Source organism: Lontra canadensis, unplaced genomic scaffold, assembly GCF_010015895.1.
Source record: "Lontra canadensis isolate GAN:19392208 unplaced genomic scaffold, GSC_riverotter_1.0 scaffold7, whole genome shotgun sequence".
NCBI classification, from domain to species: Eukaryota; Metazoa; Chordata; class Mammalia; order Carnivora; family Mustelidae; genus Lontra; species Lontra canadensis.
The window spans coordinates 15,266,022-15,292,797 of record NW_022631001.1 but is presented as its reverse complement, the minus strand read 5'-3'; the positions used below and the strand labels follow the sequence as shown (position 1 = coordinate 15,292,797).

The 26,776-nt window shown below is 41.1% G+C and overlaps 1 protein-coding gene across 15 annotated transcripts in view; it reads right to left on the bottom strand.

The window, feature by feature from the left end:
- The window catches only part of DLG2 (discs large MAGUK scaffold protein 2), a 1,980,468-nt gene that overhangs the window by 829,059 nt on the left and 1,124,633 nt on the right, over positions 1–26,776 (bottom strand). The window lies entirely within an intron of this gene.

Genomic DNA, 26,776 nt, shown 5'->3' with positions numbered 1-26,776 from the left:
TTTCTTTCTTTCTTTCTTTCTTTCTTTCTTTCTTTCTTTCTTTCCTAAACACAAGGAAAGAAAACATTCTGCACCAGATGACACAATTGCTTTCCTTCATGGGCACAGACTGAGAACACTTTTATTTAATTGTGATAAATTCACTTGAGCCCTAGACTTAATATTTTACTTGTTTTGCAAATGTCTGTGATTTATGTGCATACATCAATGAGAAAGCACACTTCACAGAAATTAGGGAGACAAAAACCTCAGTACGCCATTCTGCCTAAGAGGTACAAGCAGGCCTCCTCCCGGGTACAGATGAGAAGAGAGAGTTGGCAAAAACAACCTCTCTGGTGAGTCATCCTCATGCCACTGGGAAGACAGGCGTCACATTCCAGTGGACTGGGCAGCTATCAACCCCCACCCCCACAAAATTAAAAACCTGTAAAATTCTGCTAAAACTGCCATAACCAAGGATGTTTTTCTCCTCACTCATTTCCTTTATTTTGTGACTTGCCTTTTTTGAAAATGGCTTAGAGTCTGAATGAAAGAAAATGTCCTAAATGTAAGGAACTAGAAGAGGCCTAATGGTAGATGTCACCTGCATTCATTTCCTTCATACTGTCTTTACTAACCATCCAGATAGTTACACTGTCACTCATCAACTGCTTCCTATGTTACATGTATTATCTCATTCTATTATCACAGTCTCCTTATTTTTCGGTACTGTAGCTCCGGAAGAATGGATGAGAAAATTCACAAATACAGAAGAAGACCTCAAGGCAAAAGGCTAGCAAACGTAAAGGGAAATTTGAACTAAGGTTGATATGACTCCAAAGTCCTTGCTTTTAACTGTTGGATATACTACCTCTTTTCATTAAAGCTTCTTGAGGCAGATTTCTTTTTGGAACAGAAAAAAGGGATGGGAATTATATTGGTGACTTATAAAATAATCACTTCATTAACAATGACAAAATTCTGTCTGAGACACTGCTTTGTGTTCACCAAATTGTTTCCTTTTTTTTTTTTTTTTTCTGGACCCACAAGACAATGACTTTTCCCAGTCTTTGTTGCAGTTAGATTGGCACCACTGACTATGTTCTTCCCAAAAGAATGTGGGCAGAGAAGAAGCGGGACAAGCTCGGCCTTGTCATGAAACTTCCTACAGAATTCTCCTAGCCCTCTCTTTCTATTATTTCACAATCTTAGAGGTCAAATGCTGAAAGAAGCAGTGACAAAGGTGGCCCACAGCCTGACCGCCAATGGCAGTGGTCACTGAGATGAGAGCTATAGGCCTTTACTGCATGAAGTCACTGTGGCCTGTTACAGTAGATCCCCTACATCACCTTGTACACCACCTTGTACACCACCTCTGAACGATGGGAAAGTGTATTCAATAAAGCCACTAATGTTCTGCTGACATTTTCCCTTTCTTTCCTACTTTTAAGGACTCAGGCTCATTATCGGATTTTACAAGTTGTAATAACCACTCGTCTAGATTAGAAAAAAATGCTTTTGTTAGTCTGTGGAAATTAACAATGGTTCTGTTTTCATCTGGGACAAATGAACCATAATTTGCTTTAATGCAAAAATCAATTATACATGAGCTCTTTCTTCACAATGCTTTATTTTTATAACAGTGAATTCCATCTAGGGAAAAGGAGACTATGGGAATCCAAGTGATACTGCTACTTAAAATGGCTCCAATCTGAAAGATTTCCTTCTACTGCGGCTACAGTGCTTTTCACCAGATGATACACAGGCTTTGGTGACATAACAAGAATTGAGGATCTAACTGTGCTAGGGTAGTTGTAGTGGATTCATCAGATCACCTGTAGAGGGAGTGTTGGCCAAGTATTATGTGTGAAAGCTCTTTAAAAGGCAATGTGTGGATGGAATGAGAGGAATGGAGAACAAGGAAGAAAGCCAAGGACAAAGGGTCAAGGAACAGGAGAAAGAGGAAACATATACTATAGAGTGGCACTATGAAGAAACAAGAGTGGAGCTCATACTAGTGATCTAGGGTGTTTTGGAAATATGCCAGAGGAAGATGAATGATGACCAGAAAGCCAGGAAATACTGCTCTCCTCTATCTACTTCTACCCTCAAATGGAGGATCCCATAGGAATGAGGATTTTTAAGACTCCTAAACTTACTATGGATTTGCAATATACACATTGCAGTATGCATTTCTTTGTTTATTAAAACCTCTTTTCTTTCTTTTTTCTTTCTTTCTTTTTTTTTTTTTTTAAAGGTTTTACTTATTTGACAGACAGAGATCACAAGTAGGCATAGCAGCAGGCAGAGAGAGAGAGGAGGGGGGAAGTAGGCTCCCCACTGAACAGAGAACCTGATGCGGGGCTCCATCCCAGGACCCTGAGATCATGACCTGAGCCGAAGGCAGAGGCTTAACACACCAAGCCACCCAGGCACCCCTAAAACCTCTTCTCATATCGTCATTTTAAGGTTGTGTTAAGAAGTTCAGTGCAGCTGATATTCCCAGATATTTTAGATGAGAGTGAAGATAAATCAAACAAAATAGCCCAGAGACATTATTCACACTCCAATGAGGAGCAGAGACGGTAGTGTGTACACAATCCTTATTGTGCAAATAAGAGGCCATATGATCTCTGTTGTAGCAGTAGCATCAGTATTCTGGGTCAGCCCAATTTATGAAGCACAATATGTGTTCTATACCCGGAATTACTGCTGACTCAAAACACACTCAGTAAAAAAGCAGCTTAAAAAGCTGATTTTTATTTTCTATTTAGACTCCTACAGTGAATTCATTTTCGAAACTCTATGATACTTTCTCAGTTACAGCGTTACATTTTCACTTTTTAATATGTATATTATAAAGAATAAACTAAGGCTGGTATGCAAAAAAAAAAAAAAAAAGAAAAGAAAAAGAAGGAATCACCAACAAATTCATTAACTGGGATCTTAATTATGTCTATGATGAAGATACGCATCTTTTAACTTAAACCGGAATCTGAACTTTTCTTCAGATAGCTCACTTACATGAAAACAGAAACTGAAAATGTTCGGAATTGCCTTTGCTTCCTTTTCCCCTTCAGTGTCCTGCTAGTGCTGCTCCTTCTATACTCAAGCTTCACCCTCCTGAGAAGCCTTCCCTGGCCTCCCCAGGGGGATACTTTTTGATCTCAAAGCCCTTCGTAGATACTTCCATCTCAGACCTTCTCCAGTTGTACTATACGCATGTTGCTCCCCCCTTCAGTAGATGGTGGGTTCCTTGAGGATAGGAACCATGATCCATATTTGCCCTTTGTTACATTCACTAGAAGTTTATTCAGTAAATAAAACTAAGTAGAGAATCATTATACTTTTTTATGGTTTTGCAAATGTCCAAGTTTCTTATCTTTGCCTGAACTTTGGTTTCATGAACAAACATGAACTCTCTGCTTACTAGGTCTGCACTGCTACTCTAGCTGTACTCTTTTGTCTACGGAAGCTACTCACCCTCGTTTGTCACTATGTCACCCCTTAGAAATGCTGTGCTCCTCTGCCTCTCTAAACACCTTTTCTGATTTCTCCAAATAGGATCAATTCTCGATAGCTCACTCAATACACGCTTGGAAATCCTGTTTTAGGCACAACAAACAGCATCCTCTCAATACTCAAGGGGCTTAGAAATGGTTTGGGGAAGACAGAAGATTTTCATTTAACAATATAAGGCCCAAATTATAAGAGCAATACTGTGATCAGTAAGCTTGGGTTGACTTCGGGCTTTCAAATTCCAAAAGCCATTCATGTATGTCATCTCATTTAATACTAACCTTCAGTAAAGTATTACATCTACCTGAGGGAGAGCTATCTCATAAAGGAAACAAAATTTATTCGATCAATATGTTCTTCCATCCCTACTGTACAAAAGAAAAAGCAGAGGCCTGTAAGATGAACTAAACCGTACAGCTCATTAGAGAAGCAGAGGCAGGCTGGAGGCGAGGGCTACCTACTGAAGCCTAGTTCTCTTAACTTGGCTGTTGTCCTACTTGTTTCAGGACCTTGGTGTTAGTCAGCATGTCTTTCTGACATGTCTCCTTATGCCTCTGTGTCCATTCTCACAGAAAAGCCACCTTCTTCGAGTCCTGGATCAATAGTTAGAAATACAGAAACTTGAGTATCGCTCTTCTGTTATCATTGAAAGGGCAGACCAGAACTTGAAACTAAGCATCTTCCCCTCATCCTTTCCTGTTAAAACACTCTGCACTCTGTTAGCACATAGACAAAAAATAGACCAGGCAACAGATTTTAGATGTTACTTTTTTGGGTGTTTAAGAATTTTTTTTCTAATATTTTGGTTATAACACTGATGTATATATTTTTTGTTAAGGAACAAATATTAGTCTGAGCATCAGGAGTACAGAAATTCAAATTATCTCATCACCCTCCTCCTTCCCCTCCGCCTTCTCTGGGCTCACACAGCTAACATATCCATTCAACACTTACCATGTGCCAAGCACACACAGTTCTGTGTCTTTCTCTGTCTAATCTTCACAACATCCCTACCAGGTTGGTATTTCTGTTCCATTTGATGGTTGAGAAAACTGAACCCTGGTGAGATTAAGTACTTTTCCCAAGGTCAGATAGCAAGAAAGTTAGGCAAATTTAGGTAACTATAGATAAAATTCTGGTCCTCCTGTCCTATGAGTAGCAGTAAAGGACTACATAGACCAACTTTAAGCATACAAAATGCAAAGCACGTTAAAGAAGCCTGCAAACTCAGGGCAGAGCCTTACAGTTCTTCCTGCTACATATTTTCAAAACACCCTGTACTGTTTTCTTCATGGAATTTATCACAACTCATAATTATGTTATTTTTGTGGTCAGTTGTTTAACGTCCTTCTCCCCGCTACGTTTTTCCTTCAATGAGGACAGGAACTGTTTCTCTTTTCCTTACTTCGCTACCCCAGTACTCAGCACAGTGCATGACAAGCGGTGGGTTCCCTCTAGCCACTGCATAGATCAGTCTCTTCTGGCCTCATCGTCTCAGCAGCTTCCTTAAGGGTTTCTTTGGTGCTCTTTTTTTTTTTTTTTTCCTTTTTAAAGATTTTATTTATTTGACATAGAGACAGTGAGAAAGGAACATAAGCAGGAGGAGTGGGAGAGGGAGAAGCAGGCTTCCTGCTGAGCAGGGAGCCCAATGTGGGGCTCGGTCCCAGGACCCTGGGATCATGACCTAAGCTGAAGGCAGAGGCTTAACGACTGAGCCACCCTCTTTGGTGCTCTTAATTAACTCCTCTTTGGTACTCTTAATTAACATTTTAGTATTCAATGTAAATACCTGTGGAGCTCATTTCCAGCAGAAGAAAAAAGTATACTGGACCCAGACCTGGTAATATGCATTAATCTTTGTGCTTAGCAATAGGATCATTTTGAGTAGTGACTCCAAATAACTACACTATGAACTCTAGCTATAGGTACACTTTTGAATAGAACCAAGGCATCTCACAGAAGCTGTCTTTCATTTTCATGCCCAGTTCATCTGAAACAGATAAACCTTTATGAAATATGTACACTGATATAAATTTTAATAGCATAAGATGTATTTTTTTCTGAGGAATAGCCCATACACTTTGAAAACTCTGTTTTCAATGTCAAAAATAAAATCTGGCTTTGTTTTTTTCCTAGTATATTCGAGTTTCCAGATGAGCCATTCCTCTCTATGGTCCAAGCGCTTAACCAAAAACTCTATTCTTGGAAAATTACTTCCAACCAAAAAAAATTTTGCAAAAAATGAAGAAGGGGGGAAAGAAGGAAAAGCTTTATGTGGGCAGAAGAACTAACAAATATGATGGTTGGCCTAGTTAGTAGGCTAGTATTTTAAGAGGAGTAAAATATATCTATATTGTCCTTCTTCGTCCTCCACCACAGCAGGGACTCTCTGGGCAGCTGTCCTTAAAGAACAAGTCAAGGTCATTGCACGATTAAAGGTCAGAGCTAGGCTCTGACTCCAGAGCTTGCGTTCTTCCCTCTTTATCAGTTGTTCTCAAAATTCAAGGCACATCAGAATTTCCAGGAGGGACTTTTAAATCACAAACTGCTTGGTGCCACCTGCAGAGTTCCTGATTCAGTTTAGGTCTAGGGTGAGTACCTACCATTTGCATTTTTAACACGTTCCCAGTGTTGCTGATGCTCCAAGTCCAGGCACCACACTTTAAAATACATTGCCCTACACAGCACAGATGTCGCACACTGACTGCAGTGAGACATATACCATGACCCATTATTCTGGAACTGTGATGAAGAACTCACAAATTTGTGATGAAGTTTTTTTTATCGATCGACCTTGATTACACCTCACATAACAATAACCCTCTCTTGGCCAGTGATACACATTTAGAGGTTCACAGATCAATGATAGTCTGGATTTTTCCAATCAAGTAGCTTTCAGGTCTGATGATATGATATTATCGGGGCTTCTCTCTCATATACCTCAACTGGCTTGATGCTCACAACTCTATGACTTAGGCAAGGCAGGTGCTGGTATGGTCATTTTATAGACGGGAATTCTAAGACTGAGAGATATTAAGTAAAAACATAGATTATATCACTAACACATAACATAGATAGGCTCAAATTTCCTTTTCTTACTCCGTGTCTAGGTTTTTTTCCACTGGTGGCACTGCCTTCCCATTTGAATCATTTCATGATTAGTCTTTCACTTAAAAAAAAAAAAAAAAGAGTTGGCAACACAAAATTAAGTCATAGAACTCATTATATATCCTGTGTATCTTAGCATAAGCTTTATATAACAGAAAAGAAGAAATTCCTTCCCACATCTTCCCCTTTCACCAGAGAATGCAGTGCTCTAAAATAATGTTCTTGGTCTGGGTTTTTTAAACATGCAATATTTCACCATTCTCAAATTCATTTTCCAGAAGGTATCCTCTATTGGTAGGAACAGATGGTGCAGCTGATTGCTAATAGGACATGGAGATAATTGTTAGTAGGTTAACATTTAAAATCTAGTCCATTTGGGAGTCACCCAAAAACTGCTACATTAGTAACACAGCTTATCAGTGGCGTGTGGGCAAGATATGGTGTGGTTATTGGTCTGCATTTCAGGGCACCAAATTTATAACCTATCTCAAAGGTTTGTACAAGAACACGTACAATGAGGTACTGACAAGACTATGAAGTCTTTAGACTTCTTCCACGCTCCCTGGAGACCAGTGAGTTGTTAGTCTGTTCATTTCATCTCCATAACGTCTTCTGAAATTTCATCCCACAGCCACCATCCACATGCAAGGTTAGACTGCGCTACACTCCCAAGTGTTCTCATTTCCTCCAGCCTCTCTCCCTCCAATTCCCTTACACCTCGCTGTGTGATTAATCTCCCTGAAAACAGGTCTGAGAATGTGAATGTGGACTCCAAATCTTTCAATGACTCCTGTTTGTTTTTCCTGTTGGCTTAAATAATAAAATTCAAATGGCACAATACCCAAACCTTTCTACCCTTACTTCTACTTTTCAATCTACTTCCCACTCATGTATTTCCGGTGTCTATCTGTCCAGAAAGAGTGGCTTGCTGTTCCCCACACATCACCTATGCTTTCACATCTCCTTGACCTTCCACATGATGACCTTCTCTTGAAAACACCCTTGACAAGTCACAGTTCCCATGCCTGCATTCCTGAGTCTCATTTCTTCTTCAAAGCCCAGGTCCAAAGCTAACTCCTCCATGAATACTTCTTCAACATTCTCAGAAGGGTATAATCTAGTCTCCTCAAATTTTACAGTTACATTTCTACATTTCTTTTATAATCCTTATTTTTTTTCTATTCTACCTACTTTTGCCTCACTCCACCAATCTCTAAATTTCCAATTCCATCATTACTTTCCTGTGCTTATAATGTGTATTGATTTCCCATTGCTCTGGGGAAGAAGACTGAAATCCCCTAGGGGGCTTATGGCTTTTTATATATAATGCTCTGGGGTCTCACATCCCTTCTGCTGCAGTCACCTGCACTGGCCTTCTGTCTCTCTACTAATGAGAAATGTCCTCCCTGTCTCAGGGCCTCCTCACCTGCTGTTCTTATTACCTAGACGACTTCTCCTCCACTGCACCTCCTCCTACCTAGGTTATTTATTTTACTCAGCATCCAGAGGTCAGCTCAAATATCACCTCTTTAAAGAAGCTTCCCTTATTACCTGGGCAAAGTTAGCACCAGCACATTTTCCCACTGTAGCACACACCGCAAACACTTAACTGACTGCTTCCTCAACCAGCATGGAATTTCGTGAAGGGCAGGGACTAGTGTTTGTCCTGGTTCCTGTTGGATCCGCGTTGCCCAAAACAGTGCTTGGATAGGTAGTAGCTGTTGGGTCAGTACTTGTTAAATTATTGAAATATAAATAAGTAGAACGTCAATTAGATATGTTTTTATTGAATGATCGAAAGTTTGAGTTTGCCTTATGCCTTATCTCTTTTACCAGGCTGTAAACTCCTTGATGTAGTTTTGTATTCCCAACAGCTCAATCATCTACAGCTGGTAGGGACGAAGGAAATGTGAATCAAAAGAGAAAATAAATGAATGATGAGAAGAATGGACAAATGAATGAGTTGGTGAAAAAGGAAGTGGTAATCTGACTTTTCACACCCTCTTCAAATTCTGATAACTCTTAGAATCTCCAAACACTTCTAGATATGAAAAATAACCAAATATTGTCTTTCACACTTTACATACTAATGGCTTGGTATTTACTAAGTGTTAATATTCATTGAGAGATAAAGAGAAAGGGAAGGAAACAGAAACACTATTATTATGGAAAATATGCAGTATTGATATCTGATGTCCACGTTCAGAAGATCCTTTATTTTTATAACAATGTGGATGTGAGTGTGGGGTGGGTGTCAGGTGTGGGGCGGGGTGAGAGGTTTACAAATAGGGACAAAAGACATTATAGGTGAAAACAGTCCTTGGAAGAAAGAAACAATTGTTTCAGTATGTTTCCATTACACAAAGAAATCAAATGATTTCTGTTCTATGTTGGTAAGTTTCAGTTCTGTGACATCAGGACTGACCTGTGACTGCCCTGTCTTTTCAATAGCCAGGCCTTGGCACCCACATCCTGGTTTCCTTTCCTACCTGTCAATCAGCCCCTGGGCGATGAGACCCCACACACTCACAGACCCTTTTCTTCTTAAATCTGCCTGACATGCTCTGTGGGTGCCCTTGGGCAAATCATTTCTTTCTCTACAAAATGAAGGGGTCATCTAATACTGAATATTCTGTGATTGCAAGGCTTTCCTTGCTCTCAGTTTTGGTCCACAGCTGCTAGTGCCTTGATTCATTCAGTATTTCATTCAGTATTTACCAATTACTGTGTATCCGGGAATGTTCTAAGTTCTAGGGATATGAGGGTAAAACAGTGACCTCAAATAACAAAAATCCTTGCCCTCGAAAAGCTACATTCTTGCGGGAAGAGACAGACAATAAATAAGATAAACAAAATATGGGCTATGAAGGACAGGAGAACTGAGGAGGGGAAAAAAAAATAAAGCCGTGGAAGGAGACTGGGGGAGTGTGACGGAGGCGCTGACGGAGTTGCTGGAGAAGGTCTCAGGGCCGGGCGCCGCTTGAGGAAAGACTCTGTTCCCTCCCTGTCTGCCCCGACTCCTAAAAAGGACTGCTGACTTAGTTCTGTTGTGGATTTGTGCATCTCTTGTTTCTTGCCTTAAATCTGATTGTTTCTGCTCATCTTCAGTGGAGCTGCAGCCATGGTTTCGGCCCCATCATCCCTTGCCAGGACCCAGTGACTTCCTTCTTGGTTCCCTGTTACTATCTCTCCAGACGCCATCTTCCCCTCCGCTCTGCCAGAAAATGTCATCTTCCTTATAATCCACTCTAGCGTCAACTACTTTCTAAAAATTCCCGGATTACTTTCAACCCTGATCTCTGGCAATGCCCCCCGACCACCCCAACACACACACTGCCCCAGCTCTCACCACGCTTAACCCTTTAGCTCCTGAACATGTCCATTCCTTGTTTAACTCCATGCTTGCCCATAAATACCTGCCCAGGCTGCCCTTGCCCCACCTCTCCACCTGGCAGACTGCCACCGGCCCTTCCAGACTCTGCTCATAGAGTGACTCCTCTGGGGACACCTTCCCCCCTTCCTCTGGATGCCACAGGCTTCTTAATCCTCAGCACTCTCTGTAGCTTGCCTCTTACCTCTCTGCTATAGTCATCACACTGCCTTGTGATTTTACATTTTCTCGGTTCTGCCCATCCTTCCAAAGAAAATTCCATAACCCTTGGAATTCAGTAAATTCTCAGTGAAACTCATGAGGGCTCAGAGAACAAGGGGAAAGGGTCAGGGAGGTAAAGGAGACTGTCAGTCGTAGAAGACGGGCAGCTGAAAGGAGAAATCACTGCTTCCTAAAAGCTGTGGATTCGAAGCAACCTTATGGTACCTCAAATTTGAAAATGTGAGTCCTCGGCATTAACCTTCTTCCTCTTAGTCTAGCTCTGACCTTTTGTCCCAGTTCCTATAACTCGGCTTTTGCAACTCAGCCCCCACCTGGTGGCCCAGTTCTGAGAATTCACCTTCTGTCTTGCTCCTCTTTGCCCAAATCTCTCTTTTGGAGACCTGCCTAATATGTCAGGCTCTCCAACGCTGGAAGTCTATCCTGCTCTCCCCCTCCCCTTTCTCCTTTTTTAATCTCTGCCCTGCCCGTGAACCCAGGCAGGTGGCCAGGACCCTGCTAATCCCTGACAGACTTCCATGATTCTGACTCCTGAGCACTACACATTCCTGTGTTTATTCCTTGCCTTTCACTGCCTGCCTGCTGTGGCCACCAACCCCCACCTCCCCTCCCCCATACCATCTGACTATTTAGATGACCACCTGCTCTCCAAGGCCATACCCCTCAGAACCTGTGCTTTGCCTATTCAACTGGCCTGCCTCCTAAAACCTCTGGGTCTGGTTTCCTTCCTTCCTTCCTTCCTTTCTCTCTCTCTTTCTTTCTTTCTATTTTTCTTTCTTTCTTCCTTCTCCTTCTAGATCTTGCCCACCCTCCCGACCCCCCACGTTTGCCTTGCTTCTTCCTGTCCGCTCTGATAAGACTAGGCACACTTTGATGGAGAAAGTCTCGAGGATATCATGAGGTTTGCCCAGCCCCCTTGAACATGGCTAGCAGTATTTGGATACCGGGAGCTTCTGCCGAGGCTCTAGGCCAACACTCTTGTTCTATAAACGAGGCCACTGAAGCCCAATGGTGAAGTGATCTTCCCAAGCCCACACAGTCTGCAGAAGAATGACCAGCTAAGGCCTTGGTTTCCTGTGTCCCAGTCAAGAAGCATTCTTTTCATTACATTCTGTCGTCCTTGCAAACCTGCTTTTCACAAGTCCAGGCTCTGTAAAACAAGAACCACAGAGTCCCTTGAAGGCCCCTTGACACAATGAGAGTGCTAACCTGCAGCCAGCACCTTTTCAAGCAAAACGGATGCTATTAGATTAATCGAATCTCCTTCAAGGCATAGAAGAATGTAAAGAAGCAGGAGGAGACCACAACTTTAATTATCTCAAATAGAGTAATATTTTTGAATTTCTCTTCTGGGTGCCAGTAAGCATGGAAAAAAATGATCTAGGGATCCAAAGCAATTAACCATTTGAGAGAAGAAAACAAATCAGGGAGTGGTTAATAACAAATCATCCCAGGAGGCATAAATGACACTCTACAGGAGATGTTCCCCAGACCAGTGCCTTTAGAAACAATTGAATCTGTGACCTAGAAGAAGACATGGTACGTCTATTGAATGTATCTTTCTAGCGAAGTGACAAGTGGCACATATTTAAGGTAACTGACCAGCACCTACGGGGGATTCAGAGATGTATTAAACAAGATCTTTATGCTGACGGGTTTAAAATAATTGGGGGGAGATGGCTATGTGTACAAATAATTATCATTTAAGGCACAAAGTAAGTGTGGTATGAACAAGAATGCAATGAAATTGCTGCAAAAGTGATTTCTTCCCACCAAAGTGGGTGAGCAAGAATGTCATGGAAGCAAAGGCATCTGGGAGGTCAGAGGTAGCCCTGAACCAGTCCCCCCCACCGTCCCCCCACCCCGCCACGGAACCATGAGAGTTGCCCTGAATACAGGCTCTGTCTCACCTTCTGTATCCAAGCAGTTACAAATCTGCCACTTCGAATGCCTAAAATATCTTGCAAACCAGGTTTTCCCTGCACTGCTACTTTAGCTCAGGGCCTTGTCACTTCTTAGTAGATGTCTCAAGCATGGCCTGGCTGATCTCAAGTCTCCAGTCTCACCTCCCTTCAATTCATCCTCCACACTGCTGACAGAATGATCTTGCTGCTGATCCGATCACGTCACTCTGGAGGTTAAAATCCTCCAGTGACTCACCATTTGTAAGGCCTTCCCTGATCTGGCCCCTGTTATCTGCTCAAGTCTCAATTCCTATTCTCTCCTCGTACATTATGTTCCAGCAATGCTGAATTCCCCGAACTTCCTCTAAAAAAACCTTTCTCTTTTATACCTCCCCGATTCTTCCCCAGGTGCTCCTCTATCTGTAAACCAGAGCACCGACCAGGCTACATGATTAACAAGAAGAGCCATCTCCAGAATCAGAAGGACTCCCATCCCCTGCAGAAATAGAAGGTCCTTCTATGCCAGGGGCTCTCTCTTCTGTGCAGAATGTTCCCAGCAATATCACTCCACCCTAATCAATACCAAGTGTAGGATGCAACCCTTTTTGTGGATCCTTCTTCGAAGACTTTTTATCTAGTAAGACCAGAATTGTTGGAGGGAAATCATGGGGGTTAGTTGCAGGGAAGTGAATGAGATGACAAAAAAGGAAAATAACATTCCGTAAGTACATACGGTGTGTTTCAGACATTACAAATCCTATTTTCTATGTGTACCACATTTAAACTTTGCAACAAAGTAGGAATCTTCCTTCCATTTTAAAGATAGGGAAAATAAGGCTTATACAAACTGATTGTTTCTCCAATGCCATTTGATGAGGAAGGGGTAAGGATCGCTTTGTAAGGATCCTAATCCAAGTCTCTTTTCTTTCCACGCCCTTATCAGTGCCTGCACTGTAACCATGTCTCTGAATCATTCAAGATAAACATGTTGAATTTAGTTTTAGTGGAATCCTATATTCCCCCCCGATTCTCGGAAAATGGATCATTTGCATATGGTAGATATACTATACTTCCTTACCCTCACCGGATAGTCCCGGACGCAAAGATAGTGAGCAGACCACATAAGCAGCTTCTAGTTTCTCTTCCCTGATATGAGAATTAGAATTGTGATTTTATACGAATCACAGTTACTAGAGAGACTTTTTAATGTAATGCCAACTTTTAATGAAAAGCAAATAGGGACCAGAAGAATCCTACAGTACATGAGTGGTGGAAGGTAGACCAGAACCTCCCAGACAAGAAGAGTTCATTTCCCGATCCCCGAGGGTTGAGCATTCTCTCACACAAATCTGTAGAGTCGATATTATCTTCTCTATTTCAGGGATGGAGAAAGCAAGGCTCAGAGAAGTGAGTCACTTAACGTAAGTCACACAGCTAGTTAGGGGGTAAGAGATTAGGGATTCAAATCCATGCCTCACACTGTGGAGTTTCTGGCTTCAAACCCCACTCCCCGTGAATGTTTCATGTTTCATTTTCAAACGTCCACAGACCAAAAGGACCCAAAGGAGGGCGTTTAACCGGAGGCCAGAGCCTTGTGACTGGAAAGTCACCAGTTTAGAAGGATCTTCTGGAGGCTCACTCCGAACAAGACAGAAAGCACGAATCAACAACCCCAGTAATGTGAACAATAATTTTCTTTTAAACACTTCGACTTACTTTTTTTTTCTTTTGAGGTTATGTATTGCATACTAAATTACATAGAATATTGTTATCTGCTATTTTACTTACAGAATGTCATTTTCTTGTGTCTGTTTGCTTAAAATAGTGTGTATGGGTTTCTGTGGGGTGCCTGATTGGCTCAGTCAGGTGTGTTTGACTCTTGATTTCAGCTCAGATCATGATCTCAGGATCATGAGATCCAACCTGGCATGGGGCTCTATGCTGGGCATGGAGCCTGCTTAAGAGTCTCTACCTCTCCTCCTTTTTGTCCCTCCTCCAGCAAAAAAAAAAAGGGGGGGGTGGGAGAGAGTGTGTACTGATTTCTAAAAATAAAATCAAGTAAAAATATATACCCTTGTTCCATACACCTATGAAAAGCAGAGCTATACTGTGTTAAAACAGGAAACACAGCTCTTTGATAATCAAGGGTAGAACTGTACTATGTAGAGAAAGAAAATACTGGCAGACTTCTGAACATGGAGAAAAGACCCTGTTAAAGACTGCCAGCTTCTATTTCTATCATTTAGAAGACTCCAAGGGAAGAAACAAAAACATGATATGCTGATTCTAAAAATCCTTGACAAAATACCAGTCTAGAAATTAATATTTATCACATTTTCAGTGTTCCTGACACAACAGCTTCTTATATGCTAATGTTTATGAATACAAATTTGCTGGCTCTGTGGACATACATTATCTTTTCAGAAAATAACAAGGTAGACAGATGCCATCTTATTTAGAATTACTAGAGCTAGAAATCTACCAAGAATGGACAACATCTATGGCAAATAAAATCAAAATCAATGGGTCACATAAATCTTAGTCACACACTGATTCAATTAATTACAATGAGAAAATAGACAATGACTTTCTTACCACTTAAGACAAATTAGAGGGGCGCCTGGCGCCTGGCATCTCCCTTCGGCTCAGGTCATGATCTCAGGGTCCTGGGATCAAGCCCCGCATCGGGCTCTCTGCTCAGAAGGGAGCCTGCTTCCCTCTCTCTCTCTGCCTGCCTCTCTGACTGCTTGTGATCTCTGGCTATCAAATAAATAAATAAAATCTTTAATAAAAAAAATTTAGAAAACATCTGTAAACGTGCTTTTTGTCTTATTCACTCTTGGATTAATGTGGAAGAAATAAATAGAAGGTGGATAGATGGTGGAGCTAAGGGTCAATAATTTATTTAATAAAACGAAGCATGTTTTCACTTGGTGAGGGGTACAGAGAGCAAGAGGTCATGGCCAGTGATTCTGAACTAAGTATCTACAGTACCACAACACACGTAGTACCACATTTCAAGTAACATTATTAGGCCATGATTGTTTCTTAAAATTTCCTTTATTTAAGTTTAGAAATCTAAGTAAATTAAAATAAATAAATTATGACTGGATTTATTTCTTAACACACAGATTTTGGGGACATCTTTGGAGTTTTTGTTCTGCCTGAGTGAGACATTATTTTGTCCAATATGTCCTAGTTGTGCCAGATACCATGTACTTGAATGTATAATTTAATAAGACAAGCAAGTGGAAGTTGCACATCACTGACATCAAGTTTAAATTTAAGTACCATAATGTAAGAATGTGAGAACTTCTGCTTCCACATCTGCAATCTCCAGCACCCTATAGCTGGGCTCAGCTAAAATCTGTGCCATGATAGCTGGCAATAATATTGAGAGCAGTGATGGGGATAGTGATTATGATGATGTCACTATGAATTGAGACATTATTATACATAAGATACTGTATGATGGGTTAAATGTCCATTTAACTCTCAGAATAACCCATAGAAGTAATTATTATTAATTTTCATTTTTTAAAAGATTTTATTTATTTAATTGAGAGAGAGTGAGTGAGTGAGAGAGAGACCACATGAGCAGGGGCAGAGGTAGAGAGAGAAGCAGACTCCCCGCTGAGCAGGGAGCCCAATGCAGGGCTCCATCCCAGGACCCTGAGATCATGACCTGAGCCAAAGGCAGATGCTTAACTGACTGAGCTACCCAGGCATCCCTAATTTTCATTTTACATGAAGCAATCTAGGCTGCTGAAATTAAGAGATTTGCCCAAGGTTGCACAGCTACAAAGTGACACAGTAAGAGGAAAAAGGTCCCAGATCAAGAGAGACATAAAGCTAACAGTAGTGTATTTTTAATTATTTTTTGAGCATAGCTGACACACAATGGTACATTAGCTGCAGGTGTACAACATAGTTATGGGACAAGTTTATCCATTATGCTATGTTCACAAGTGTAGCTACCATCTGTCACCGTACAATGCTATTATAATACCTTTGACTATATTCCTTACGCTGAGCCTTTTGTTCCCGTGACTTACTTATTCCATAACTGGAAGCCTTTATCTCCCACTCGTCTTCACCCATTCTGTCCATCCTCCCAAGACCCCACACCTCTGGTAACCATCAATCTGTTCTTTGTATTTATTTTAAGCTGTCTTAGGTCCCCTGTGCAGGCGCTGAGTACCAACTATCCTTCTCTGAGTTTGCTGTGTTGCTAGCCTAAGCATTTGCCCCAAGACAAGCCCCGTGGTTGTGAGCTTTTAGTTTTCCCTCATTCTCCTACACTCCAGCTCCTAGGAATGGGTTTTATGTTGGCTCACCCTTCTGCCCTCTGTTCTAAGGACTGAAGTCTATTGGGAAGCACAGCCCAACATGGGATGGTCTACAGGAGACTCCCTGCCCCCAAGATAACAATTTACTGGCATTCGTGCTCCTTTAACATTCCTCTAGATACCCTCTGAAAACCAAATGATACCTACTAATATTTGAATTTTGATGTCTCCTTCTAGGCCCTTTAAAGGCTAGAAGTACATTTTCAGTCTCCACTAACCGACACGGTGCCTGACATTGAATCATGATGAATGAATAACCTTGTCAGGTCATTTCCTCATTAACTCAATCTACTTCCTGCTATCCGATGTCTCAGCCCTGAATCTACTCTTCCAATGCAAAGTCCTTCAGGCCTGGTCCAGTCCACTATCTCTCCTTACCCAAAACCATCATGCCTCCACCCGAGTCTTCAGATGTGGAAGAAATTCAGCAGAGAGCACAAAACAAATGGATAAATGGAGCTACTAGGTCCACTGGGCTATTTGGCTTGGGTCTTAAGGAATAGTAAGAGCTTGCCGGGGGCGGGGGGGCGGGAGGAAGAGGCCAGAAGAGGCATACACAAAGGTAGAAGAGTTTTAAGATTAGATGGTATATTTGAAGAATGTCAGGCAGCCTGGTATGAGTAAAACAAAGAGGCATAGCAGTTTTGTGGTAGGAGAAACACCAGAGTCTGGAAATGTCAGGTTCCCTCAAGCCCTCAGACACATGAAGCATTCACGGGAATATGAGATAGACGTAGTCAAGTACGGCCCACTGTTCTCAGATTGTTTGTGCATTTTGAGGAGCCCCCACACTTACTAAACTCCCTGCAAGTTCAGTTGCAGGTTTTCAGAACACACTCAATCAATACCTGCTGACATCAGCTATCAAATGGGGCATTACTTGAAAATAAGGAATATGATTATCCCTGATGAGGGCAGCTCAGTGAACCTTTCCTCTGCACTTATTCATCCTTCTCCTTGACAGATATGGTAATGTAGAAAGGTTTTTTTCCCCTCAGTATAATCATCAACTCAGACATTCTGACTCCTCCAGGAGGAAACCAGCTCAGAGCCTGCTGGGCACCTTCAATTTCATTCAACGGTAAAGAACATCTATTATGTGGGAGTCCTCTTTATCATAGTACCAATGCCAACTTCAAAAACAAACCCCAGCCCATTCCAAGAGAACGCCATCTCTCACGCATGCAGAATACAGCAATCACATACAATCCCTAGGTGTTCTTCCCCTTTTCTTTTTCTTTTTAACTGGAAGAGAGACCATGCTATGATGTACATGACAGATCACCTAACTCTCTGTGCCTCAGTTGCCTCTTCTGTAATACAAGAATAACCATGCTTACTTAAGGACTATGGTGAAGCCTAAATAAATGAGTATGTTTCAAGTGCTTCATGGAGGGTGTGGCAAATGGTTACTATTATTTTTGGTAATCATCATTAATAAACTATTCAGTATGGCCTATTTTCTTGTTTATCACAGCCGATAAGATAAGGAAGGCCGATAGGTAAATCTGGAATTTCTATTTTTACCACTATTGCAGAGCCCTAAAAGAAATGGCTTAGTTCCTATTCCGTATCCACTACAGTTTTGATGCAGCAGTTGTCTCAGGCACAAACTGGGACTAACTTATTGACACTGTTGTGATAATCCAATCTATTCAATTACTTAGAACTGGGTCAGCACCATGTGTGGGCTAAACTTCTGGCTCCTTAGATTTTATCTGAACAGGGTAGGTGAGTGGCCTCTGACCACTCTGCTTAAAGCGTGCATCCAAATGCAGTATATAGTCAAGAATGACCTATCCAATGACACTGGGAGAGAATGAACCAGGAATAAAAACAATCCTAAAATTCTATTTATAAATAATCTCCCCAACTGAGGATGCTGCAGAGTAGCTTCTTGCCACTTCCAGGTTTTAATGCCTTGATTAATTATGAAGTGACGCTTAATTATATATTTTATTATGCATAACAAATATAAATTATATACCTGATTGTTCATAATTGTATTAAAAATATGTATCATTTATCCTTGAAAGTGAAAGAAAGGCCTTTTTCAAGATGGATAAAGCTGTTTGGGGAATAGAGTATGGGTGGAATTAATGGTCCCCACATTAATCATTTATTTTATGAAAATGTGAAGGTCATCCTCCACTTTAAGATGCCTCTGAATTCCTTTTGCAAGGGCTGGTAGCTGAATTTCAATATGCAAAGCAGAGGATTATACAATGTGCACTACTATCCCCCTAAAGGCATAGGGTTTTTATTTAATAAAGATGTTATTCTAAGAAGCTTTACTGTAGCATTGTCACATACTCTAAGAACTTATCTTGGAGAGGTGGTTATTATTAGTAAGGACACAAGACTTGTCTCATTGAGCAGAACTATGGAAGTCCTTGCATGTGCCTGTTATTATTCTAAGTCAGAAGCTGATAAGGATCATGATGTCAAATGAATACCTCTAAGAGTCAGGCATTGTATTAAAAACATGCTATTAATAATATTATTGTATTTTATCTTCTGTTATGAACACTAATCAAGTACAAGGCTCTACAAAAAAGTTTTGCATTCATATCATATAATCTTTATGTTCAATTTCCCCATTTTATAGATGAACACAATAAGCCCTGGGAAGTGTTGCTGAAAATTGTGCAGTTGGGGAGGGGGGGGGGGATGGGGAACAACTGCCAAACTCCTAAGGCCAAGTTCTTTCTTTGTCAAAGCATGCATGCTGTCTCAGGTCTAAAAATCAGAATCTGTGCTCTCAAGGTGGGGATTTGGAGCAGGTGTGGCTAGGGCTGGTGAGGAATAGGGGCCACTTCTGCCTCTGGACCTTCAGGTTTGACTCTCGCTGATGGTCAAGACAGTGGTCAGTGGGCAAATCACTAAGTTCAGTTCGAAATGGACTCCATTTGGCTTCACTAGTTGTGTGACCTTTTAAAGGTTATTTTGCTGCTCCAAAACTTAGTTTCCCACCTGTAAAGCAGTGATCACAGCACCTACTTCATAATCGTGTTGAGAGGATCAAATGAGTTAACATTTGGATACTTTGCTCAGCATCCAGCGCATCATGAGTTATCAATAAATGTTAGCGGTGGGGCTGTTGTTTCCTTCCCCTTCTCTACTGAATTTCATTACTATTCTGGAGGCCTGAAAATTAATCACTGACCCCCTTCCATTTTTTTATCTTTTCTTTTCAAATCTCAAATTCTAAACGTGTAGAAACTGAAACTTCAAAAGGTTCATACTAACCCCCTTCTCCACTTTGTAATTTTTTACCCCAGCCCCTTGACACCAATCTAATACCCTCCTTTCTTGATCCCATTTCAGTCCTCTTTTCTATTTTAGTCCCTCCAAGATACATGTCGAAAATCAACCCAACCATCATCACTCCTGGATGGCTTAGCGACAGAGAGAGAGAGAGAGAGAGAGAGAGAGAGATTAGCATTGAATGCTGTAAAGAAAAATGTTCCCCAACCAAGAAGAAATTGAATCTCACATTTTCTATCCAACCAAATCAGCATTTCAGTAGATGTGTGCTGTGGGATGTCTATGCATATTTAGGAAAACCATTTTTTTTTCCACTTAAGGAAGAGAATGGAAATGTCTCCTTTAAATAAAGGCATTTAGAACAGCAGTAACCCAGCCTTAAATAGCATGAATTAAAGTAAAAATTAGCTAATCTAGAATAACTAGGAATAAGATGGCCTGAACTGCTGACAAGTCCAACTCAAAAAAATACTCTTTTAAAGAGGATGGCAGTGATGCCTCATGATTAAGAGCATGTGGTTTGTGGTAAGGCATCCTGGTGTTTAAGATCCTGATCTGTCATTTATTGGCTATTCAATCTTGGCGAAGTCACTTAACCTTCAGAAGCCTGAGTTTCCACATACAAAAAAATGGGTATAGGAATAGTTTGAGTTCATACATTTTTGCAAAGATTAAATGAAATAATATATAACATTATCTTAACACAGGTCCTGCCACGTGGTTTTTGCCCAATAAAAGGTTACTGTTATTATTACTTATTATTATTACTTATTATTACTTATTACTAAGACCACTTACATTATCATCAATATAATCTTCATCATAATACTATTGCAAAGAACTGAAATAACAGAGAGAAACTTAAAAAAAAAGATGTCAAATATTGATCCTGGTGATTCTCTGGGAAATAGTTAAGAATATTTACCTGGAAATTATTGAAATATAAATCTAGATTCAAGCAACACTGATTGAGTAGCCACTGTGTGTCACAGTTGGCCTCTTTGCAAATATTACTTCATTGAATCCTCATAAAAGCCTATTTAACAGGTTAGAAAATAGTAAAAAAAAAAGTCTTCCAAGATCAGATAGCAAGTAGAAGCAGAGCAAGAAAGGACTCACGGACACGGTCCTGCCCACAGGAAGGGCTCACTGAATGGATGGATGAAGGATATGGTGCGGTTTAGTATAAACAATAATTTAAGCTTTCCAATTAGGACTACTTTGCTTGAATTCCTTAATTAGGACTTACTGACTATATGGTCTTCAGAGAATTGTTCTATATGAAAGTCAGTTTTGCTTCCTGTTAAATAGGAATAATGACACCTGCCCCCACAGAATTAATGGGGGCATGGGATGAACCAAAACACAGATGCTAGCCAGCATCATGTCTGGTACAGAGGAGCAAGTGTCCTTGTCTTTTTCCCTTGTACTAAAGTCCCACTCTTCCTGAACTAGCATAGCCTTCTACTTACCAAAGAGAGCCTATTGTCACCTTCTGCCGTCCTCCTCCGCAGGACAATCATGTATTTGCCTTCCAAGTCAGTTTGAAAATCCAGACTCTGTATTACTTTCTCTGTGTTTAAAACCACTTACTAGAGTAACACACACACACATACACACACACCCTAGCCCTACCCATGCCCATCTTCTCTACCTACATTGCCTTTTTTAAAGGACTTCTTTAGGATACAGTCTCATAGCTTCCCCTCACTGTTTCATTTCTTGCTCTCACTCATGGCTCCCTCCGCCTTTTTCAAAAGAGTGCCAGGATCCATAAGGTCATGACATGCTTCTTTCTCGCCTTATCTGTCAATATATTATTTTCCAGGCTTTCAAAGAGCATTAGAATCCCACCTTCCTCAGGAAGGCTTCCCAGATGAAACTCATCAAATTGAATTTCTTTTTTACCTTATATCATCTGGGAATGGACTTCTATTTTCCTAGCGCTCACCCCACTTCCACACTTTGGGTATCACTCAACCCTGATGTATACCCATGGTTTACAATGAAATATAAATTCTTTGTTGTCTATTAATGTGCTAAATTAAGGGATAAACTCCACACCTAACTTTCTTGTAACTGCATCATAAGGCAAGGTGAATGACAAAAGCTCTTCAAATGTGTGGATTGGTTCCTATTCCAAGAGCACTTTTTAAAAGAGTTTGCATTAGGGCACTAGTATGTGGTAGCGCAATCCTTTATTTACATGGTGGGCTCTTATTCAACTTTTTTTTTTTTTTAAGATTTATTCATTTATTTGAGAGAGAGAAGAGAGAAAGAGAGAATCCCAAGCTCCCTGCTCAGGCCCCCATGCAGGGCTCAATCCCAGGACCTTGAGATCATCACCTGAGTCTAAACTTAAGAGTTGGACACTTAACCAACTATGCCACCCAGGCACACCTCTCATTCATTCTTCTGTCACCCATGTTTTCCATAAGACCCAGCATGCAGTAAGGCTCAAATGAACCTTAACAAAATATGTATTATTTTCTAGTCTAATTCTGTGAACACATAAGGACTTAAAATTCTTTCGGTTTAAGAAACAGAGGAAAGGAGGAGAAAGTGGCAGCAGTACTGGTCCAGAACAATCACTTGGCACTATATTAAGGGCTTTACATATACTGTTAGTTTAGTCCTTATAACAATAGCATGGGGCGCCTGGGTGGCTCAGTGGGTTAAAGCCTCTGCCTTCAGCTCAGGTCATGATCTCAGGGTCCTGGGATCGAGCCCCACATCAGGCTCTCTGCTCATCAGGGAGCCTGCTTCCTCCTCTCTCTCCCTACTTGTGATTTCTGTCTGTCAAATAAATAAATAAAATCTTAAAAAAAAAAAAAAAAGCAATAGCGTGAAGGAGGTATCATTGTTTTTGGAAATGGGGGAACAGAAGCACAGAGACATCAAACCACTTCCTCAAACCTAAACAATAAACAAAAGGCTGAGTGTGAAATCTTGATGGAGTCTGTGCTTTTAACCATTATTATACTGTATTGTCTCACCCAAGGGCTTTTTGAATTGTGTGCCACTTCATGTCTACCTTCTATCATGGGATTAGATTACAGCTCCTTACCATAATAAGGCTTTCTCCAATATGGCTCAACCCTTCCTCTCCAGATGCAACTCTGGCACCCCCTTACACCTTACCCACCAGCCAGAATAAATAACCCAGTTCCCCTAAAATAATCTTGTCCCTCTGCTTTCTGTTTTCTCACCCTGGAAGGCCATCCTACCCACCTCTACCTATTAAAATCCTTTTTGTCCTTTATGATCAGTTCATTTTCAGTATTCTCTATTCCCAGGCTGGAATTATTGTTCCTCTTTTTTTTTTTTTTTTTTTTTTAGATTTTATTTATTTATTTGAGAGAGAGAGTGAGTGGGAGAGAAAGAGAGAGCACAAGCCAGGGGGAGAGGCAGAGGGAGAAGCAGACTCCCCACTGAGCAGGGAGCCTGATGAGGGACTCAATCTCAGGACCCTGGGATCATGACCTGAGCCCCAATAACCTGAGCTTAACTGACTGAATAACCCAGATGTCTCTATTTGTTCCTTCTTTTGCGTATCCCAAACTCTTGGGTTTTACTTGGAGATAACAAACTGCTTTGTGATTAATGATTTGCCTGCCTCTTATTTAAAATGTAAACTCCTTGAGGGCAGAAGTTGCTTCTTATTGGTCCTAGTAAATGGATTGTGCCTTACACGTTACTTGATAAGCATGTACTTAAAAAGTTTTATGAACACATGATAAAGAAGAGAGAGAAAAGAATCAGACAGGAGACAGAGGCAGAGAAAGAGGGGAAGGGTGGGGGAGAGGGAGAGAAGGAGAGAGAGAGAGAGATTACTTAATTCGGTGGCTCTTATAAGATCCCTGGTGCTTAATTAACTCAAACCCGCCCTTTCTTTGAAATTAAAATGCGTTCAGAATTCTATATATACTTTCCAAACACTCATTGCATTTAATAGTATCTGCTCAATATCTATCCCTATACCTGGGAGAAATTTACACTGACTAATGTAATAATATTTTATCTTAGTAAACATTTATGAGCTGCAATATTAGGCACTCACACCAAGTGCTTACAGAAGTACAATATATTTATTCCGGACATCATTTAGAGCATCCTGAACATACTGTCTCATATACGAGACAACCCTCAAAAGCCCTTCCATTAGGAGTACAATAATGGAGAAAAGCAAATATTTTTATGTTCTTCTCGCTGTGAACACACACATGCACACAGAAAAGAGGAGGAAGAAAAAAAAATCCCTCAAACGACGCAATCAATTTTCTCTTCAAAACATCCCACTACCACACCCCCACCTCACACTAGCGTAGGTTTGTAAAGGGATGGCTCTGTGCCCCCTTTAGTGAGAGCAATGTCTCAAGTGTGAGGTAATCCCATTATACTCATTGCAATTTCAGCCCTGTGTCCTGAGCCTCCCGCCAACAGAAGGCTACCTCATCTCATTCCTAATGAAGAGCACAAAATTCTTCCCAAACCACCTTCATTATTACACACAGTGTGCTTGGCTCCTATCAGGCAATACCTTCACATTCTGGAAGAATCAACTGCCTCTTTTAAATCCGAGGTAACCACCCCAGAGTTAATTATGTCAATTAAAACCTTTTCCCTACACTCAGCAGATGAAGCCCATTTCATCAGAACAATGGGACGACATGACAAAGGAACCTTGGTTATAATGAAAGGTAATTAGAGCGCTCATGTTTGGCTCAAAAACAAAGACCAGCACCAAATACATACAAACGAGAGAAAAGCCTTGTCCAACCAAAAGAAAAGATCCTATGAACCTCCTTAGTCAAATATGCACTTATTTTTCAAAGGAATGAACCAGTAGAACAGCTCAAAAGCAGCCAGATTCGTTTCCCTTGACCCACTCCCCAAGCTGGAGCGTGCACGCGGCCCAGACCAGAAGGCAAGGCTGTTCGACAGCGCCTTCCATCAGGGACCAGTCCCCCTACATTCAACAGCCCCATGGCTCGGGGATAGTCTCTTTCTTCTCTGCACTTGGAATCGATTTCATCATTTAACAACAACTAGAACAAAGGAATTTGAGTTCGGAAATTCTCAGGGCGCTTTCTGGCATTAACAGGTCACCGTGACCCACTCCGAGCCTGGTAGGCAACAGCTGATGCACGTTAATTTCCCTCATCCCCTCCAGCGATTTCCAGTGCCTCAGGCGCAGGCAGAAGATCCCGGCAAAATCTCAGCCGGGAAGTATGTATCACAAGGGTGCTGCTTATCAGCGAGCAAGGCCCTCACCACCAGATTTCATTAACCACTTCTATCTCACTGCCTGTCCAGGCCCCAGTAAGCCCCTTATCATCTTTTATGGCAGAGATTCTAGAAGCAGGGTCCGGGAGCAGATGCCCCTGGCAACTTGTTAATGCAAATTCTTGCTCCTCATTTCAGCTCTACAGAATCTGGAGCTCTGAGAGTAGAGTTCAGCAACCTCTGTTTTTATAAGCCCTCCAGGTGATCTTGATATACATCAGGTTTGAGAGCACTATAAAGGCCTCCCAAAACGTCTCCTCGCCTCTTGCTCATCTCTTCATATAGTCTTCCTACGGCCACCAGATCAGTTTTCCCAAACTCTGAATCTAATGTCAAACCTGTCCCCTCTCCCTCTGTCTCTGTCTGGCTCTTCCTCCTTTTCTCCCTCCCTCCTTCAAACCTTCCATGACACCGGAGCTTCATCGCTCATCAGATAAAATTCAAACTTCTCAGATGGCAAACCAAGCCTTTTCACCATCTGGCCCCATTCGACCTTTCCAAAGTCACTTCTTCCCACTCCCTCGTGTGCACTCTATGCTCAGGCCATGATGAACTTCCTGCTGTTACATGAAAAGGCCATGCTCTTTGAGGAATCTGTGCTTTGCTCAAGCTGTTTTCTTTGCTCAGAATGACCTCCCTCACCCTGTCTGCTTGGCAGACACCTTCTTGTCCTGTCAGACTCTTCCCAAGTTCTGTCGCCTGTCTGAGGCCCCCTGTGGCCCCACCTCTTCCTCTCCACTTCTCCCTTTATACCTCCAAATAGAAATGAATCTATAGTACCTCTTTTTTTTTTAAATAGTACTTCTATTATTGCACAACTTGGATGAATAAATTTGAATTGTCATGCTGCATGATAGTCTACTTGAACAGCTCTCTCCTCACTAGCCTGAATCCTTCAGAGAAGCTGGGGAGGATATTTGGGTAGACTATGTCTTTTTTATTATTATACCTTTAACTGAGACTATATTAGGAATTCCAATCGCTATTTCTTTGAGTGAATAAATGGATTGGATTCCGCACACCTCCCGTCTGCGGCATCCTTAGGCTAGCAATTCATCACTTTTATCCCTATTTCCTCAATGGAAAAACTGAGCCCCCAAGAGGTTAAGTAAAAGGCTAGTGAAAGGCAAAGTTGATTCAAGTGCAAGTCCTTTGGACTCTAAAGCTGATGCTTCCTCATCCAAACCACATTGTTCTTCCGAATTAACTAAAGATTGAGTGACTATACATAGATAAACCTTCTTTGACATGTTTTTCACATTTCCGTACTATGTGGTTTCTATTATATGAAAAGAAATAAAGACCTAGGTTATGAAAGAGCTAACTTTATGAAGCCAAATATTTCTGGGCCTCGATTTCTTCAGCTTTATTATAAAAGGGCTTTGTTATATATTACCCATTATAATCAGCTATTATTATTATTATATATTAATGTAGTAGCTTCCAGCCATAATAATCTAAGATTGTGAACTGAATTCTTTGTATTATATGATGCTATTTCAACAGATCTAGCTCAGCTCTGGGCACTTGCGACCGAGGGTTCGCTATTGCAATTGTGTCAGCTCTCATTAAAAATGTTTTGACTGAATACGGGTATGAAGTTGATGACAAGGTCTCTCTCTTCACTGAATCTTGAATCCTTGTTTAGATTTGTCAATAACATTTCATAAGGGAGATGGTTGGAAAGTGACTTTTTATCTTTACAACTGGTTACATATATTCTATTTTCCCAATTTTATCTTTAGTCAGTGCAG